Below are 19,659 nucleotides of genomic sequence, written 5' to 3' on the forward strand. Positions count from 1 at the left end.
CTTTCTTTTGCACGAATTCTCCGTTTTCCAACCTTTCAAACTCTTAAAAATAGTTTCTCTTTTGTTGCAAAGATAAAAAATCATGAGAGGCCTTGTATACAATAAACTGCACAGGAAAGTCTCCTTCATTCTGCTGCTGTACTTTGTCAATTATTAGCAGCAATAAGTGGGAGCACTAAGTTGTCTGGTGAAACAGGTCTTGTTTACAACATTGAAATTGGGCGTATGTGAGGCTCCTGCTCTGGGCGAAGTAATGGGTGTGCTGTGCAAGATAATGCTTTTCCGGTTTTTTGTGGGTGTGGAGACAGACTGTCTCATTCAGCTGACCTGTTTTATGGTTTTCCTCTGCTGTGGTAGGTTTTTTCAGGTAGTTGACACAAACCTAGTTTCTCTGATTTTTTTTTTTTTTATTTGGAAATACATAATGCTGAAGATAAGACCTGAATATAAAACAGAATAAAATAAGTAACAAGTGGGCTAAGCCTTATTGATTATATTCCTGATGGAGGGAAGTCATTCAAGTGAAACACCACTCCATGTATTTATTAGTCAACTTCAGTAAACTTTAGAAACTACCTCTAACAGCATCCTTTCACTTTCAACATTGTTTTTCCTTCAGTCTTTACGTATTATTTTAGAAAGAGAAAAGAGGACTTCAGGGAAAAAAAGTGGAGAAAGCTATCTAAAACTGCTGTTTGTAATTTCAAAATCCTGGGTTTTTAAACAGTTTTTATTAGTCTTTTGCTTTTTAATTCTTTTCTCTCCTAAGTGAAAGCTAAGGGTTTTTTCTGAAATCCCAGAACTCCAGGAAGTGAGCAGAAAAAAGAAAGGAAAAGGTTTGCAAAGGTTGTGGCACTTTTACTGACTGCAGAGTCATCATAGCCAAAACTGACGAACTGAAGTGGGAAGAACCGTGCTGTCATTTGATCACTTCGTAACTTTGTGGAACACAGGTAAGATACGTCCCTGCCCTCATCAGCACAGAGGCACAGACCTCAGTCTCTATGCATTGGGAAGACCTAACAGTAGCGACTCTGAGTGAATGTGAATATTCACTCTCCTAAAACTTAAGAATCCATGTATGCGTTGGCAGAACCACATGGTCTAAGACAGCACAAGCAAATGTACTCTGGAATCTGCACGCTACAGGAGTATACCCATGTTTTTTGTACAATACTATTTCTGTTAAAGAGAAAATTCAGTTTCAGGGTTTACCACAGTGATAATTATCATAGCTTTTAATTCACCTGAATGCAACATTTATGTCACAGGTACAGAACTATTTAAATACTCTCTGAAGTGATGCATACTCAGAACTGAATAGCTCAGTACTTTGACAAAAAAAAAGTATGTTGGTCCAGAGAGAGATGGTCTTGGATATTTTCTTTTGGGTGGGAAGGAAAACATCATTATAAAACAAAACAGTCTGCAAACATTTCTAGGTCTTCATATGTGGAAGACCTTCTTTTAGAAATTGATTGTTTTACAGTCTGCAAATATTTCATCTGGAGAAGAGGAAACAGCATATAGCAAACAGTTCAGATGAAGGAAACCACCATAACTAATAAAGAAACTTAGTTGTCTGCAGTAAGAAAGAGTATCAGGAGTCAGGCTTTGCATGTCTAGAATCTGTGGAATACTTATTTGTACAAAACCATTTTCTCTCATTGGCTTTTACAATCTGGCTGTGCATCATAATCATACAGTTTCTCTGATGCCTAAAGCCGTACGCACTCTTTACTTCTGCACAGGAAACATTTTCATCCAGAGCTGTAAACCACCCCATTAGAAGTGTCCAGTGGGATCTGTGAGAGAGAAACTACTGGGCTCTGAGATAGTCATCTTATGTATCTTTTTAGTCCCATTAATACATAAATTTTATTTGACACTGGTAATAATGGAGTTAAAATGCCTTTTTCAGCTGAGCTTGTGTCACACCAGAAGGGTTCAAAGATGAACTTCTGAAGGTGACTTTTTAACAGCAGATTTGTTCTGTGAGGCATTTCCACAAAGGATTCATCAGGGTTATATTATAACTTGGAAAATGTTATCGATATTTCCAGGGAAAAGTACATATATATATATATATAAGTGAAAGAAGCCTAAAATATATTAGTGTGTAGAATATGAATTTCAAAGTGAAAAAGAATGGTAATAAGTAGTTTTTACTTTTAGGTTTGATTCAGCAATTGTTAATATATTTCCAAATACTTCTGCACTCCGTAAACTGGGGGAGGATTACACAAAGATAAGTTATCCTAATTGAGTTTTACCGTTCAATACAACAATTAAAAACAAAAAAAGATTTCTCATGAAGAGAAGAATGTGAAGAACATATCAGTAGTGAAAAATCTACAAAGGTAACAAATTTTTTCAACAATAACTGATATCAACTTATTCTGGCTGATCTATTAAGTTTATTTCAGGTCTTGTAAACCCCACAAATGCCAGAAAAAAAGCATCTTTTTGTTCTTCATTGTTCCAGCTTCCTCTGCAGCTTGTTCCACCTTCTTTTGGTTATGAGAGTTGGTGGAACCAATAGTAAACTGTATTGTAGAATTTCAAGTTATAGTATAATAATTAGTTTGTTGTAATTATTCCATTTTGATTGTTTCAGCCACAAGTTAGAGTTAGTAACACTAAGACAGCTTTTTGGAAGAAAAAAAATTTTTGTTTGTTTTTCAAGTAACTCAGATAAGAAGAATAAGTAATAAATCACATCTGACATGGGCAAGACATTAGAAAGCATATTGCTAAGGGTTGCATAATTATTTACTGTAGAGAAAAATGTAAAGTGGTCTACTGCGAGGATGATGGGTCATTCTATTTAGGTGACATATATTCCTCTGACTGACTTCTCACAGTGTTTGAAACAAGTCTGTCAGAGGAAAATGTGATCTCTCCATGTGGACCCTACTCCCATGCTTGACAACATTTAATGTGTTTGTCCGCACATCAGCCTTGTGGGTAATGTTAACTCTGGTGAGACACTAAGTGGCTCACCTGAGATAACCCAGGAAAAGGGTTACACTTGACTGTTCTTTTCTAACTTTTTCTGCCCTATGCCAGGTTCTTTTTGATTCCTCAGGATAAAGGTGAATAGATAGAAAAGGCTATTCTGGGTGCACTGAAAAAAAGTCATTCCCTGCCGACCTTTTTTATTACTCCTCTTTCTTTTAGGAGAGAGCACGCTATGCCCTTTGTACAGACAGCATGTTTGGACTTGGCTTGGGAAGAATTTGATTTGACCCCTCTAACACACAGCACAGATTCCAAGGTGAGCATCTGAGACTGCAGACAGATGTGTGAACATGGTGATCTTAATACAAGCAAATGTTTGAGCGTTTTCACACATTGGCATTATGCTGGAAATAAGATTCCAAGTACCAGCAACCTGAAAAACTGCTGTCGTATAACAGGTTCATTGTCCTCTAGGACTTATTCAAGGGATTTGATTGTAGATCTCTAGGACCTGATGGTTACAGGTCTCCTGGACCTATAGCTAGTATAGTATATCAACTAGGAAAAACGCTGGTTTTTAAGCTGAAGCTTCTTACAGAGGTGTCTTTTCTAGGCTTTACAGATAAATAGTGTCCAGCTTTACTGTAAAAGTGGTATGCTCACTCCTACATTTGAACTGTCCTGGGATATTCAAACTAGAAATAAAATTTCAGTCACAGTTTAAGTACAGGTACACACTTACTTTAAACATGCTTGAAAGTTTCATAAAATTATTTAAAGCTTCCTACAAAGTTGCTAAAACAAGCTTATTAATTCTAAATTACTTTAAGGTTTTTTTATTCTCTTGATAATACACCCTTGAGGATGATGGTGGCTCACTATTACAATGTATCAAGCCAGAGGCAGCACAGGTGTTAATTACATGTTTTAATCATTAAATAGTTTCTACTTAACACAGAGATCATGACTTCCATGCAATAAGTTAATTAAATTTAGTAGTAGGAAAAATAGGATAATAAATCCGGATTTCAGAAGTCTCTGACAGAAGTCTGTGGCTAGAGGGAATGGGAAATACATGATCCTCTTTTCACACACCTTTTGCTCACTGTTCTACTTAATCTTAATAAGGAGGGTTGGACTAGATGACCTTTAAAGGTCCCTTCCAACCCAAACCATTCTATGATTTTGTGATTCTATATGGGTGTGGACAAACATCCTGCATCATCTAATGCATTCCAGTTTATCAGTGCAATATAATTCATCAGTATTTCTACAGCCTTTTTGCAGCCTCATCCTTCAACAGTGAAAGAGAAACCAGTTCTAAAGCAGCTCTCATGACAGTGCATTAATTTTTCCAGCTGTTGTGTGCTGCAGAAGTTGCTCTGCCCACTGAAACAATGTGAATCGCATCCCTCCTTCCTAGTAGGAAAAAAAATTACTCGTGCATTTATTACTTTTTTGGCAGTTTCCCCTTTAGGCTACAAATTTATTCCTGAAAACTCTTTAGCAGACCTTCAAAGCATGTTCTGTGATGTCTCAGGCAGAAGCAATACAGGTGTTATTATTGGAGAAACAGAGATCCTTGCAAGGTAAGCCCATCTCTAGATGGGTTTGTAAAAAGGAATATGATACGGTCCACACAACACTTAATTTAATCTCACTAACAGACTGAGTGATGACCTTTCAGTTACCTAATTTCACACTCTTATTTGCAAACAATCTTTTTTTCACTTACTATTTGGTAGTGTTAAATTGATGTCAGAAAAAGGGGGATATTTTTACTGTCCACATTTTCCAAAACACATACTGCATAACATTGTGTAACACACAAAAAAAAAAACCCGCACTGAGCTTTTCAAAAGAGACAGGATCTTGTAATGGCAACCTGAAGTAAACTAAAGCCGGAAACATCACCATTTCCAATTCTTTGTCTCTATGCCAAGTATGCAGCTTATCTGATTCACGGTATGACTGTCCACATTTAGTCCTAAACAGGCATCCTCTGTAGTTCAAAAAATTAAACTTCTGGGCTTTTAAAAAGGAAGCTGAGTACAAAAAGTAGGTATCTCACAAAAAGACTGTATTTTTCTGGGAAATGAGCAAACATTTTTCCAAAAAAATTCTACTGAGAACAGCAGTGCTTTGAAGTAGCATTTTATGTCTTATTCAGATAATGTCTTTGTGCAGTGTTGACTACTTTTTCACTCTTACAGCAGAAGCTAGAGAATATTTATCAACTGCATGTTTGTTTCTTGCTCTCTTGGTGTTACCTACCTGCAATAGTTTTTGACATTTTTGAGTGTGTGTGCATATAATTTGAATGGAGAAGTACAGTCATCAGTTGTATTTCTTACTGGAGGAGATAAGAAATATGAGTATGGTCCCCTTAATGCAAAGTTTATAGAGTATTTCTTTCGTTATCACTCTTCTTCCTACATAGACCTAGAGGGAAAACGCTGTCTGTAGAATACTCTCAGATCGTGAACTACAGGCACAAAAAACTGGCTAGTAGGAAACATCCATTAGTTCTTCACGGTGTCCCTGAGGTAGCAGTGTTACTGTCAGCAGGCACTGATCAGACAGCAGGCAAGAACGTGCTTGGGATCATACTAAACGGTAGTGTGTAATTCACTGTCCTACTAGGAATGGTCGAATCTTGCCCAAAATCCATGGACTTCTGGCATGGATGAACCTGGACTTGAGTGCAGATTTGGGTCTGTATTTTGAAGTCAGTGTAGACATAGCCAAAACAAGCCATATTTATATAAAACCCAACTAAGGAGGAATATGCAAATCAGGCTTAGAACAAAACAAGAGACCTTTCTCCAATGCAAAATTATCTTTTTGTATGATAATGACAAGTAATTAGTTTCGCAGATAGCAGTAATCTGCCCTGGAGCACAACTCTGCAGGAAAGAAAACCTCCTCTCTATAGGTTCTGCCTCATTATCCCTAGGCAACTTCACTGCTGATACCGACATACTGACTTCGCGGCATGATGGATTCAGTGAGAGGGTGGTGGCGGCTGTTTTATTCTGGGGAAGAAGGTGATCTCTGCTCAGCTGGGAGATAAATTGACTTTTATCACAGTCTGTCTTTCACTAAACATTTTTGAATCACAGTCTCTGTTTTTCAAATCAGTAGGCTCTGTTAAGCTAACAAGAAAAGGGCACATTTCTGCAGCAATTCAGTGGTGGCTTAAACTCGTGTATAACAGAAATCACTGATACATATTAAGACAAAGCTTTCCCTTTTAAAGACAACCAAGAGTAACATTCATCTTAAAAACATACAGAATCTGCCCTTCTCTGAGTTCTTACCAATTCTTGTTACACATATTTATCATTAGAAAATTATAACTTTTAGAAAAGAAAATTGGATTTCTTTTGACTTCTTTTCACTTTCTGCTGCACTTTACATAGGGCATATTTATGCTCTCTGGCTAGGTGAGTGCATGTGTGAACCTCAGTTCTGTCTAATGAGCTAGAAGAATATCTTACTCCTGGAACGCCATCTAGTTTCCTCTGTATTTATGACTAGAAATCCTTTCCGAGTAGAGCCAGCCCTCTTGGGGGAATTTGATCTCCCCCTGATACTCAATGTAAATTGTGAATCTGCTGAATTCCAGCTGCGAACAACAGAGGCGCAATGCCTTGCAGCAAGCACCCCTGCAGCCAGGCTGTCTTTGTGCTCCAGACACCAGCAGGTTCGGAGCCGAGGCCCTTGTAGCTGGTCCATGCTAAGCAGGCACTGTGAACGTGCATTTGGACAGTAGTTCCCTTGTTCACTTGTGTTTGGCTTTGAGACTGCAGAGCAACTCCTGGGACTACAATGTCTGGTCCTAGTTTAAACGCAGCTAAGAATCTGATAGCATTCCTCTATTACAATAAATAACTTACTTGTGTAATTCTTTGTGTGTAGTGTCCAACCAGTTCTAGATTCCTACTGTGTTTTGTTACTGCACTGCACACTCACACATTTAGTCCCTTTATTCTTTCATTTTAAAGCCATCGTCCTTCAAAAATAGATGAGCAGCCTATGCTTGTTTTCCTTTTTCCAAGCTTACTATTTCTTCTTTTAGGTAGGACATACTTTAAGGTGAATATTCCAGTTGGTTTTAAATGTGCTAAAATTATCTATACAAAGTGCAATATGATTACACTCTATATAGTGCAATGAAGTTTTGGTGTAAAAGTCTTAGAATGCAACAACACTTTATAGTGCATTATATAGAATACTGAATACTTTTATGAAGGTAACAGCATTCACTCATTGCTGAGACAAGCTAGTTTTGAACTGCTGACCTGTAAGATAAAAGAAGAGGTGATCATTCTCTGGAGACACCAAAACAGCTGTGTAGTTCTAATGTAAAAAAATTTCATTGATCCCTGCTAGATACTGCATGTTTGGTTGTTTTGGGACATTTTGGTTTTTTGAGTGGAAGTGACAGGAGTCAGCTGAGACTGGTTGTGGTAAATCATGCCTTTAGTGAAATGTCATAGTCATAACATCAGTGTTCCTAATTACTGAATTTTACTGATAGTATTGAACTGCTGAAGTGTCAGTTTTCTCTGACTTGCATTATATTGTTCTGCTGAGTATTGCAAAAAAAAAAAATAAAGCTGTGACACAGTGTACAAGACATATTAAAAATGAGTACTTTATTGTATGGTGGTTTAAATGAAGGTGCGGAGAGTTTATGGTCAAAAGGGAAAGGCTAGGATAAGAAATTAGTTGTGTGTTTTTATAGGGGTTCTTTACTCTTAGATTTGAATGCCATTTCAGTATTGATTACTTCCACAGTGAGCTCTGATAAAGAAACAGAACTGGCACTTAAACTTACAGAGAATTTCAAAGAAGCATCAGAAATACCATGGTCATGGAGAACTCGTACAACAATGAAGTAACAAAATAAACTTTGTTAAACAGTGTTTTCAAGAGAAGTTTGAAAAGGAGAATGATTTCCAACTGTCATCAGTGTGTATCAGACCCCTGCTTTTTCCTCAGCCAAGAGAAATGGACTTTGTAAGTACGCAGGTTTGCATTTAAGAATGTCTCGTTTCCTCTTGATAGCAAGCCGCAAGGTTATGAATATCGGCCATATGACTAGATCAGGAAGTGCAAATGTTTGAACATGGCCTGTGTGATTTTTTGCTGTTATTTCTGACAATGCTTACATCAATTCAACTTTTCAAACCATTATTCATCTCTCTTCTCCCTATTATAACAGTAGGTTGGATGGTGACACTGTTGGATCTGTTTCAGGCAGAAATATGAGAGAATACTGAATACTGAATGTTGGAATACTTTTTGTTGCAATCAACACAAAATAAGATGGCCTTAGAAACAATGCCTTGGCTCTTGCCTGTGAACATTAAAGTGCATTATTTCAAACACTTGAATGCTACAGTTAATCCTGGCATATCTGCCCAAATGCTACTGAGGACATCCCTGTAATCTGGTAATTACCTTAATTATCTAATTGTAGATGATAATTCCAGAGTTCTAGAGGCAGTAATAAATACATTGTGAAAACAGGAGTTTTTGAGAGCTTTCACTTCTTTTAAAGGGAAAAAAAAAATGCAGAAGTGTGAGTCAGGTCCTTAACAGTTGTTTGGCACAGCACCTTTAATATCTTTAAGTGCTAGATGCTTCATGTTGTAGACAGCATCTAGCAAAACTAGTGGGAAAGCTAGGGAAACCACTTTCAGGAATAAAGTGGTTGTGTGTCTCACTATTTGTTTGCATGCCTTTCCCTATGTGTAAAGTCAGCACCTACTTATTTCTGTTTCTTTTTCCTTGTTGTACCTACCCAAACCTTCATGAATTCAGTGTTTTCCACATTTCCCTTCATGGTGAGAAAAGTTGGGACTTGACAAAGTTATACCTCAAAGTAAGATTTGTGTTCTTTTTTACCTGTCTTTCCTTGCACTAAATTCTCTCACTGTTTATAATCCAAATGTTGTTCTAGATTTTGTCTCAACTGTTTATTTTGTTGGAGCAAGCAATTAATGTACTTGTGCACATGAAAATCTGCTCAGCTATCATTATGCTGAATTTAGAACGGCCTATTCAGTACTATAGTCAGCAGCTTGCCTGTGTTTTTATGTTTGTAGTCTGTCATCATTTTTATCTTCTCAGGGCTTATACTTCTCCCCCTCAAGAAGGGATTGTCTTTTCTGTTCCCTATCCCTCTGGCTTGTCCTGACACTCTTCAGAGCTTTGTCCTTTTAACAGACTCCCTTCTGTCCCAGGTCAAAGAATGAAGACAGTGCTTTTATTTTTGTACCTATTTGGTGTTGTTTGTGGATTCTTTTTTATTGTTTTAATAGCTATGCTTGTACAGACACTTCAGAATATATTGATTTCCTTAAGGAAGAAGGTAAAGCAAATCTGCCTTTGTCTCCCTTATATGGTACTTAAAGTACATAACCAGATATTGCAAGCTCATTCTCAAGGCAAGAGTTATTGATACCAACATCCCAACTGAATTGCCCTTTCTACATTTATAGTTAGAACAGACGCAGAGATCTGTTGTAGGCATTGACCCTGACATAAGTTGGTTGATAAATGAGAAATTGTGAAATTACATCCTCTCAACATTTAGAGTGCGATAAAATCCCCACGTCAAGGCAGCACTGAGATGGGACTTGCTCTTTCATCATGGCAGGCTTCAGCCCCATCCCTTGCTCTCCACCCCCTCTCCAATAGCTCTTACATTTGTCACAGCATAATTAAAGATTAATTGGGCCAAAGAGACAGACTGAAAAGGAGTATGAATCTGTGGCCATGCAGTCAGAGCACTCACTGGGGAGTAACTGGAAATAATCTACATCATAAATGATGTACTTTCTTCAGTAACTGTTCTTGAAACAGCGTCAGGAATCCAATTTTTCATTTAATTTCATTTCCTATTTCAAATTTTACTTCCAGTGTGAAAGTCTTACCCAGTAGGTATCAAATCATGTTTTTCCTATAGTGAAGACATTTTTCAGCCCTGTGGTGGGAAGCAGAAGCAGCCCCGGCAGCAGGGGAAGGTGCCAAGCCCCAGCCCTGAGGTGTTCATGGCACTCGTAGTAACTCTAGTACCTTCGAGTACAAATTTGAAAATGAGCATTTCCTCAAAGGTCGGAAAGCAGAAGACAAATGAAGCTATCAAGCCATAGAGGCGGTGCCCTCTTCTTACCCCTCCCCATGAAGCCCATCATGTCCCTCCTGGTACCTGTATGCACCAGGCCTGGAGGGCATCAGCAGGTCCTGCCTGGCCCCCCAGCCTCCCCCAGCCTGCCCGTACCCCTGTTTCCATCCAGATCAGGCTGCCAGTCCCTGCCTGGACTATGTTTTCGGTGTGCCTGTCTCAGGTCCTGCCCGCAGGATGGAGGTTAGGCCCCTGTTGCACCTTGTCTGCAGCCTGGCTCCTCCAGGACTACCTGAAGGGCTGCGGGGCTGACGATGGGCGCTGTGACTGGACATCTGCCTCTTTCAGGTACATCTTTATTTCTCATTTTGAGGAGGTGGCCGGCCTGGGTGGAGGGGTATTTCTGTGGCAGAGCCCATGAGTATGCAGAGGCGCGAGAGGACAGGGAAGGGCCACCAAGGCAGGCAGCGTGAGCAGGCAACAGTGTTGTTCATGTGCTAGGCCCCGCTCCAATCATTACATGAGTGTTTCATCTAATGACAGTTTAATTAATAACAGACCTTAGAGCAAAGACCAGGAAAAGGCCTTGTGAAGTTAAATCCCTTTCATGTTACTGCCAGCCCCTGAAACCCAGTTACTGAACAGGGTCTGTCAGCAGCAATGGGGTGGCCTTGCTAATGAGGTGAGACAGGCTGAACAGGACATCCCCCTGGACGAGGGGACACTTTGCAAGGGAACTTCGAACATCGGCTCTTTCTGCTGCTTATGGGAGCATCCTACCTGCTGATCATTAACTCTGGCTCCTGGGACTCACTGCGAGGCTGGTCCCTGGATGTCCTGCATGGAGCTAGTGTTAGGGGACAGGGTCCCCTCAGGAAGGGAGCTGGTTCTTAGCAGTGCTAAAAAAACCACACCAAAACACAGAGACACATGCGTTGGATTATAGTGCAGTCTGGCTGGGGAAGCTGAGCACTCGGTCCTGTCAAAACAAATGCATGAAGTACAGAGCTGGCTCTTCTGAGGGAGGCCTGTCAAAGGCACAGCCCGTGGCATCTGGATATCTCCAAGGTAAGGTGCCAGCTAAATGGTGTTTTCAGGCTGAGTAGATAATTCCTCTCTGAATGCCTACATAAAGAACCTATCTCTTTCCCTGGATCTATACCAGGTTCATACTAGCTGTCGTTTGATTGTTACATACCTCCTAAGGGTTACATTTTCTCTAAAGGACTGACATAATATCTCTTCAAAAAAAGTAATCTTTCATTGCCTCAAGACAGGCAAACTCTTTTGTTACTGTGAATCTCCTCAAAACTGAAGCATTTCTACATAGTTCATTCTTTAAATATCCTCTTTTATTCTCATTCAGGAAAGTCTAGATTTGATAACAGTCCAGGATTTTAGTATTTCATTTTATCTAAAAAGTCCACGGAGAAATGTGGTAGTTTTTACTCCTTTAATTATGATTTTGTTTTCTGAAGTAGAGCAGTGAATTCTTGCTAACAACATATAATTGAATGAAGTAAAATCATCTTATCAGTAATTTTAGTGTTTTAGCAATTCTTGAAGTAAAAATGCACCTGTATGTACCATTTTACTCATCCATTATTTTCAAGCCGCAGTAAGAACTGCTCATGTTGTACAATAGTCAGCATTTTGCCTATATTTTTATGCATGCAATTTGTCATTAGTTTGTACCTCTTTAGGGCTTGGCAATGATTTCTTAAATAGTCTCTTCTAGTCAAAGTGTTCCTTTCAAAAATTACTTTTCCTTCCTGAGGCTCCTTGGTAAAAGGCAGAAGAAGGTATGGCAAAAGTATTATAAACCAAAGCAGATGTAATTTCAGTTTCATAGAATATAATGAAGCTTGCACACAATGTTAATTGTCCCATAACCCAGTGCATTTCTTGCACTATGTTGAAAATCAACCTGACTTTTCCAGGAGGAAGAATTTTCACATAATTTAAGAAAGTAACAGTAAAATAACATACAAATAAGTAGAATCATTCCAAACTGGGAAAACTTGAAGAGCTCAATAAGTTGTCTAATGTAAGGACTTTAGCTGGCTGATGCTTTTGAAGATGTCTAGTCCTTTCTGATGACCATGTTTACAATTCTCGTGTAACTCAGAGACCGTAAGTAGTTCAAGTACTGAATCAAAAACAGAGAAGACTTAAACTGACTCATCTACACTCCCCCAAATCATTTCCTCTGGGAACTGTCAATAACATGATTAAATCAGTTTTGACCAATACATCATGGTAATTTGAGGATAGATTTCTCCACCGTTAAAGGTGAATTAAACTTTGTCATGGCAAAATTTTAAGTGTCTTTCAGAACAAAAGGTAATTTGAGTGGTTTTTTTAATGATCTCTAGTGTAGTTTCAAGACTGTTCTATTTCACCAGAGAAAACTGCTTATACTTCACTTTGGAAAAGGAATAAAGTACGTGTTACTGTGACAGAGTAAATAACACTGGTAAACTAGTTACTTACCATACTCAGCTGTATTTTTAGGGATGAACAGAATGGTATAGATCTGAGATTCCAATTTCTAGAGCAGGCATCAGAGAATATAACTACAGAGGCAAAATTAGTGTCTCCAATGCAAAACAATAAACAAGCAAGATGTCCTTTGCTTGTTTTTAATATTTTAAAGCTCTTACTCATCTCTGAACCATCTTATCCCTTGCAGTCTTTCCTCCCCTATTTTTTCTGTCAACACATTTTTGGATTATAACTGTTTGCCCTGATATATATTTAAAACCTATTTATTTTTTATTCATTCTTTAAGATTGTGTTACTAAATTGTACACAACATATACTGTCAACCTGATACAAAATACAGAAACAGTGGCCAGTGATAAATTTTGGATGTGCTTTGATTCGCGGAAACACACTCTACAACTCGAATAGAGTTATAAAGCAGGTATGTTTACTCCGGCGCCAGGGTGCAAGGGGATTTCTCCACAAAGCTTGCACACCCACAGCACTTTTTACCAAAAACTTATAGAGTGTGAATATACATATTCATTGGATTACATAACACAAACATACATATGCATGAGTAAGGCTGGGTTAGTTCTAGAGGCTGGTGTCAGCAGTTTATGTTATCTTTGCACCTGCGCATTCCCTCCTGGGGGGCGTCTTCGGGAGGAAGGCTTATAGTCTTTCTCACCTTGTTTTTCCCTCGGAGCATGCGCAGATTCTCTTAGCCAATTTCTTGAACAACAAAAAATATTTTTCAGCCAGTTTACTCATCCTATCTTATTTAATGGAACCAACGAAACTTCTACAACCCGTATATGGCTATCTTTACTCATTACTGAGGCCCAACTAGTTAGACTACACCTGTTCTTCAAGGACAAAAACATGATTATTTTGCTGAACACTGCAGTTCTTGGTAGATTTTCACAGTAAACTGCTTTGTTTTGGTGAACACAGTAGTCCTTGGTAAAATTCCACAGAACAGTCTGGGCAAGCAGGATTCTTAGCAATATTAAAAAATACTATAAGTAATACTATAACTTGCTATAAGTAAGGAAATAAGTTGCTAAGCAGTTTTCTATAAGTAAATAAGTAAATAAGTCTTAAAACAAGTAATCATTTCTCTGTATCAGCTTCAAAACTGAATGAAATGTTTAGATTTGAATTTAGGCTGCCCTACAGCATTATGAAGTAGAACAGTTATTACAACCCAGTACAGCAGTCTGTATATATGGATGGCTGTTTATTAACCACAAGATGATAGTTTAACACAAACGCCTGTGTGAGAGACTGAAATGTCAAATGGTTGTCTCAAAGCTTGCTTGTGTGTGTGCTTTGAGTCACGGGGTGGTGTCAGTAATGCCTCGAACATTCATCAAGGACCAGCTGTGGCCTTTGTAATTAGTCTAAGGAATGTCACCCAAGGAAGCAGGAGTGTATCAAAGGATGCAACCTCCCACTCCCTTGCAGTTGTACTGACAAACTCCTTAGATAAACCTCAAAGGGGGAAACAGTGGACTGGGTGAAACCAGGTGTTTCTTATGAAGCACAAGGACCACGGATCACCAGCTCCATTGTATAAGCCCGATACTTTGTGGCTCTATAGTGTATGCCAGATGCCATGCATGCCTTGCAAATGACTTTTCAACTTCACCAGTGAGGAGGTGATAAGAACTGATAAGAGGTGATCATTTTTGCCCCAGAAGCTGGATGATTGCTCAAGAAGCATGAAGTCAGCAGATCTGTGGGAACTGAGGCAAAACCAAAGGTGGGCAGGGTGAGCACGACCACTGACTGAGTTGGACAATGGGTGGTGCACCCCATTTCCCCTCAAGGTATGCGCAGAACTCATGCTCCACCTTTTTCCTTGTCTCTAATAGAAATAGTTTGTGGAATACCTGCCTCTCTTTAGTATGAAAATCATCTGATGACTGAGGACCAATGAGATCATAGAATCATTCAGGTTGGAAAAGACCCTTGAGATCATTGAGTCCAACCATCAGCCCTACTCTACAAAGTTCTCCCCTACACCATATCCCCCAACAGCTCATCTAAATGACCCTTAAACACATCCAGGGATGGTGACTCCACCACCTCCCTGGGCAGCCTATTCCACTGAGATGCTGCTGGATCCATGGTGGTGACCATGGACTTTCAACTCTATTCTGGATGCTTGCTTGATTTCTGTCTTTTCCTTCCATTCTGTTTTGGGTGTATGGCATTTGACCTCATTTGTGTCTTAATCTCACTCTTGGGATCATATCAAAACCTCCCTTGACATTGGATCAGGACACCCAACTACTTGGTTTTGCTTAAACTACAAGTGGTCATGTTTCTTCAGATACCCAGGAGTGATTCTTCTCTTCCTCAAAACAGAAAATAACACTGTGTAGTAATGATCTAATTCAGAAAAAGGAAATAACTCATCCATATGAGAAAGTAATTTGGAAGATATGTACATGAATTTGAAGCTATATGGGGGGGGGGGGGGAAGTTATTGCAGGTGTTTACTTTGAGATACTTAACCGTATTATTTTTTGAAAGATAATATACTTTACCAATGAAACACTATCAAATAAGTTGTAAGGTTAAACTAGAACATCAGGGTTAAACTAGACATCAACAAAAGAGAGTCAAACTCCATCTGGTCTTCCATACAGTGTCTGTAGGAGACTGCTTCTATAACCTCAGAGCACTAACTTTGACTGTAGCCAAAAAGGGTATTTGTAACTTCTTTCTGCAACTGTTCCTCCAGTGTATTTTCTACCAGCCTGGAAACTATACAATCACATTGTCCATTCCTTTGTTTTACTGCGTATTTCAGCTGTATGAACTTCATGCCATTTGAAGAAAATCTGACATTGTCCCATCCCCCCCGTCCGTGTCCCATCCCCCCGCGCAAAACTGAAGGAAACCTTTTTGCACAATGGAGTTTGAGACTTCTGTACAACTGCTTGCAGAGCTCACAGCCTGGCAGACAACAGGAAGAGGAACAGCAAAGAGTTTAAGAAACTGAAGGCAGTTGCAGGCAGAAACAAGCAGGTAGTCTGGGGACACCTCCAGCCCACAGCAGAGGAGGAGGAAGCTCTGGCTATCTGGTGACACTTGCAACTAGCTGGACAGGGGAAGTGGGCTTCAAAACATATGCATGCACTTCAGTAGGACAGGCAGCTTGTCTCCAGCTACTAAGAGAGCAGCTGAGGCCATGTACAGGAGCCTCATCTCTACAATTAGCTATCCCCCAGCTCTGAGTGTTGCAATAATTTTTGCCATGTGCAGTGATCAGCACACTGATGAGGAGACAAGGGGAATGTTTCTTGAAACAATTGATCTAGAACTCAGCTTCTGATACAAAAGCATGATTGCTTAGGAAAAAACAAAAGTATGATGGGAGGCAACTTTAAAATTAAAACTAAACCATCCACTTTTGTTGTCCCCTTGGCTTATGTACCTAGCACATTTCCTTTCTTGTTCATCTGTTACGTTTAACTCCCCAACATTTCCCAAAGCCCTCAACCCCACCCATCTCCCACAACACCCCAAACAAAATTGCACTGATCAACTTGACAAGCAGTCCTAGAACCCAAAGAATCTGTACAGTCAAAAGGCAATTTTTAGCTTTCAAAAATATTCAATATACAAGGCCTCAGATGTCTAATTGAATAGTTCTGATTATATACAGATGGAGGGCAGTGGTACACACCTTGCTCAGTTCCTTTCTCACTCAGTTGTCTATTATTTGGTATGTTCTCCGAACCAATTAGATATTAAGGTGGGATGTAGCAAATCCCATCACTTCAAATCCTTTTTACATTTTGTAGTATTAAGTTATGAAGCATAAACTTACTCCTTTTCTCCCAGTTGTTTCTGGATGTAAATCAGAAGGTAAACGCACAGAATATTTAAAGAAAGCTGCAAAAGGCCACATAAAATGCTACATTCTTCAGACTGACTGGGAGAAGTTTGAATCCAATACACTGTTTTTACCAGTACAAAATATTTCAGGATAACCTGGATAAATTGAAACTACAGCTAAATACCACAATGGACAAAGAATGAATACAAGTATATAGCTCTCCACACTCCTTTTTTCTTGAAGAATTATAAATGCTACATTAGTTTCTTAAAATGTAATATGGCTACAGAACAATACATAATTTTAAAATGTGAAAGTGTTTAATGGGCCATATGCTACTAGAGGAAATGAGTTTCTGAACTTGTGATCAAATGCGTGTATAGAGAGTAACTATGCCTTTTTTTCCTTGCAAGATTTTTTCAGAATTCTATTCCTTACCAGCGGTGCTTAAAATAATTTATTGGATAGTATCGCCACTCCTCCCTAAGTAGGAGGACAGAAGTGAAGAATGGTCTTAACGAGGATTGCTTCTATGGATCATGCAGTGGGGAAGCTCACCTCATGAAAAACGCTGGTGTCTATGTAGGTAGAACAATGACATTTGTTATTCCAGGCTGCAAGGGGGCAGTTGTTTGACTTGAGGCTCTGTGCCCTCATAAACTGGGACTCACAGATCTGTTCCCAGACTATCTGAAAAATGGTTTTGAGACTGGTTTACATTATCGCTTGCTTTCCTGGTTAGTCTGTGTCCTTACCCATTTGGCAGCCTCCCCCTGTCTAGATCTGAGCTATCTTTGTCACCTCTGCAGTAAAGAAGTCACTGAGATAATTGCATCCTGTTATTTGGCCTTCTGGTTTCTAAAACTCCACTTTGTGATGAGTTATTGTGTCCTTCTCACATCAGGTGTTTCATGCAGTACAGCTCAAATGGTATTTTTTTAGGAGCCCTGATGTGAAGTGACATATTCTGTACTTCAGTAAAAGATTTACGTTTCAGACTGTAAGATTTATGTTCTTGTCAGTGCAAGGGGTAAGTAGACTTCTTGACTGTAATCAGTGTATGTAAGATCAGATTTGGTCTTGGGAAACTTCTCAGAATAGCTACAACCTATCAGTGGGGTTTGCTGTGGTCTTGTCTCCTCTCTTGAATCAACGTTGATTAATGAATAGTTTTGTAATAAGCCACTTCAAGAGTTGATCTTGTTGAAAATTGGGTTTTATGTATACCTGATTTTTGGTTTCATTCCCTGAACCAGTTTACTGTGGGTTTGCACAAGCTCCAGTGCTGGTCTAGCAAAAGGGCTTAAAATGATGAAGGTAGATGAAGGTAGAAGGTAAGTAGACTGTGGAAGTTTGAACTTAATCTGTGAAATTTCATCACTGTTTTGGGGGTGGAAAAGAGGAGGAGAATGAAGGAACTACCTTGTAGAGTATGTCGCAGTGGCTGTTGTTTACATTCACATATAAATTAATATTCAAAGTTTAGTCATAGTGGGGTTTTTTTTTATCTCTTTATACTCTTTGTGTTTGTTTCCCTGCTTGTGTGTATGCTTAAAAATCTATTTTACAGCCATTTTCATTGATCATATTTTGACCATTTGCAAAACATGGTCCTAGAGAACACTAACAACTATGTCAATCAAATATTTTTCTGAGAGTTAAGGATTTCCAAACTCCAGAGGTGCTCAAACTATACCTTGTTTTCCTGGATATTATCTGATACTCTTCTAAAAAGGAAGAAGAAATAAATAAGTATCAGAGTGATATATGAACAATTGCTCTTTTTATCAAGTAACAAAAATGCCTTTTAAGGGAGATCTTGATTTACTTATTCTGGTTAGTTGTATGGATAGATTTTTCTCCCAGCAGAAAATAAGCTTCTCCTTCACTGAGTAATGTGGCTAGTTTATTCACTCTAGATACAGGACAGTTGAACTGAGTTCCTTCCTCTTCAGGAGACAGATCTTATGCTTCTAAACAGAGTGCCATAAATACCCAGCTCTCAGAAGAAGAGTGCTCTTGCTGTGCGCTTCTGAAACTGTTTCTGTCTAAATGAAAAGTACATTGAGCAAGGGCCCGGAATCCTCCTGAGTGACTGTTCAAACAATGGAGCAGAAGGTTCATTACTTCTCTGTTCCAATCAAGGCAGGAGCAAAACCAAACCTGGCTTCTGTCAAGAATTCTAGCTAAGAGCTGGGGGAATTTTCTAGAGTGGGGTGCCCTTGTTGAAGCTGTTTCACCTTCTGTAAAATACTAGTAAATGTCAAGAGGCCAAGATGTGAGACATCAACATGAGGTCTCCTCAGGCCTTGTAAACTACAGAAGAAAATGAAGTTTCTTCATAGTGCAGTTTTATGACTTCTCAAATTTCCTCATACGAGTGTCCCAAAATGAAACTTTTTGTTTTGGGCTGGAAAGATTAATTTTGTGGTAAACAGACCAGAACTTTTCTATCTCCTATTTCAATCACAAAAAGAGATGACAAAAATAAGTTTAGCTTGATACAAACCAAATATGATTTTCCTTTTTCTTTGATTCAAGAGCAGAAGTCCCAGCTGAAAGGGTCTCAGAATGCTGGAGACCTTTGCCTTGCCATTTTTCTTAACGTATGTATCACTTCTTCATTGTTTAAACACCTTTATGTGAACCACTATCAAGTACCGTATCGCTTCAAAACTGTTCACTCTGATATTCTTAATAATTTATAATTAATAATTTATCTATGATATGTGTTAGAATTATATTACATAATATTGTGTCTTTCTTGACCACATAAACAAAGGAAAATAATTTTATGGCTCAAATATAAATACTAATACTGGCACCAGATTTATCATAGTTGCATATTGACATAATCCAATAAAACAATCCTGCTGAATATTTTTTAAAACAAGCAAGTATAAGGGGTGAGACTATAGCCAAATTGTAAGAGATTTGTAAATATCTCCATGAATAATTTTTTCCTATTATTTACCCAGCTCTGCTCTTGTGACTGAGTTTACTGAAATGCATAAATCAGTGCTAAGTATTTTAGGAGTCTATCCAGCTGTATTTCTCCTTTAGCATTCTCTTGTTAGTATGAAATACTGTGCCAAGAGCTATATCTGTGTAGTTTACAGAATTTAGATAATTATGTAAGAAGATGAAAAATTAATTTAATAAGAAAATAAAAATATGGTTTGTGGTACAGAACTGTCCACAGCTGCATTTAAAAAAATCA

General features: G+C 38.7%; 1 long non-coding RNA gene across 2 annotated transcripts; it reads left to right on the plus strand.

Moving 5' to 3' along the window:
- Window positions 1-923: 923 nt before the first annotated feature.
- Window positions 924-8,092, plus strand: LOC141918395 (uncharacterized). Of its 2 annotated transcripts, none has more exons than XR_012621675.1 (3): window positions 924-953; window positions 3,181-3,277; window positions 7,765-8,092. It is a non-coding gene; the product is annotated as an uncharacterized LOC141918395 (long non-coding RNA). The 2 variants fall into 2 exon arrangements; XR_012621674.1 differs by having other exon boundaries at window positions 7,891-8,092.
- The last annotated feature ends 11,567 nt before the right edge of the window (window positions 8,093-19,659 follow it).

Source organism: Strix aluco, chromosome Z (assembly GCF_031877795.1).
Source record: "Strix aluco isolate bStrAlu1 chromosome Z, bStrAlu1.hap1, whole genome shotgun sequence".
Classification (NCBI taxonomy): Eukaryota; Metazoa; Chordata; class Aves; order Strigiformes; family Strigidae; genus Strix; species Strix aluco.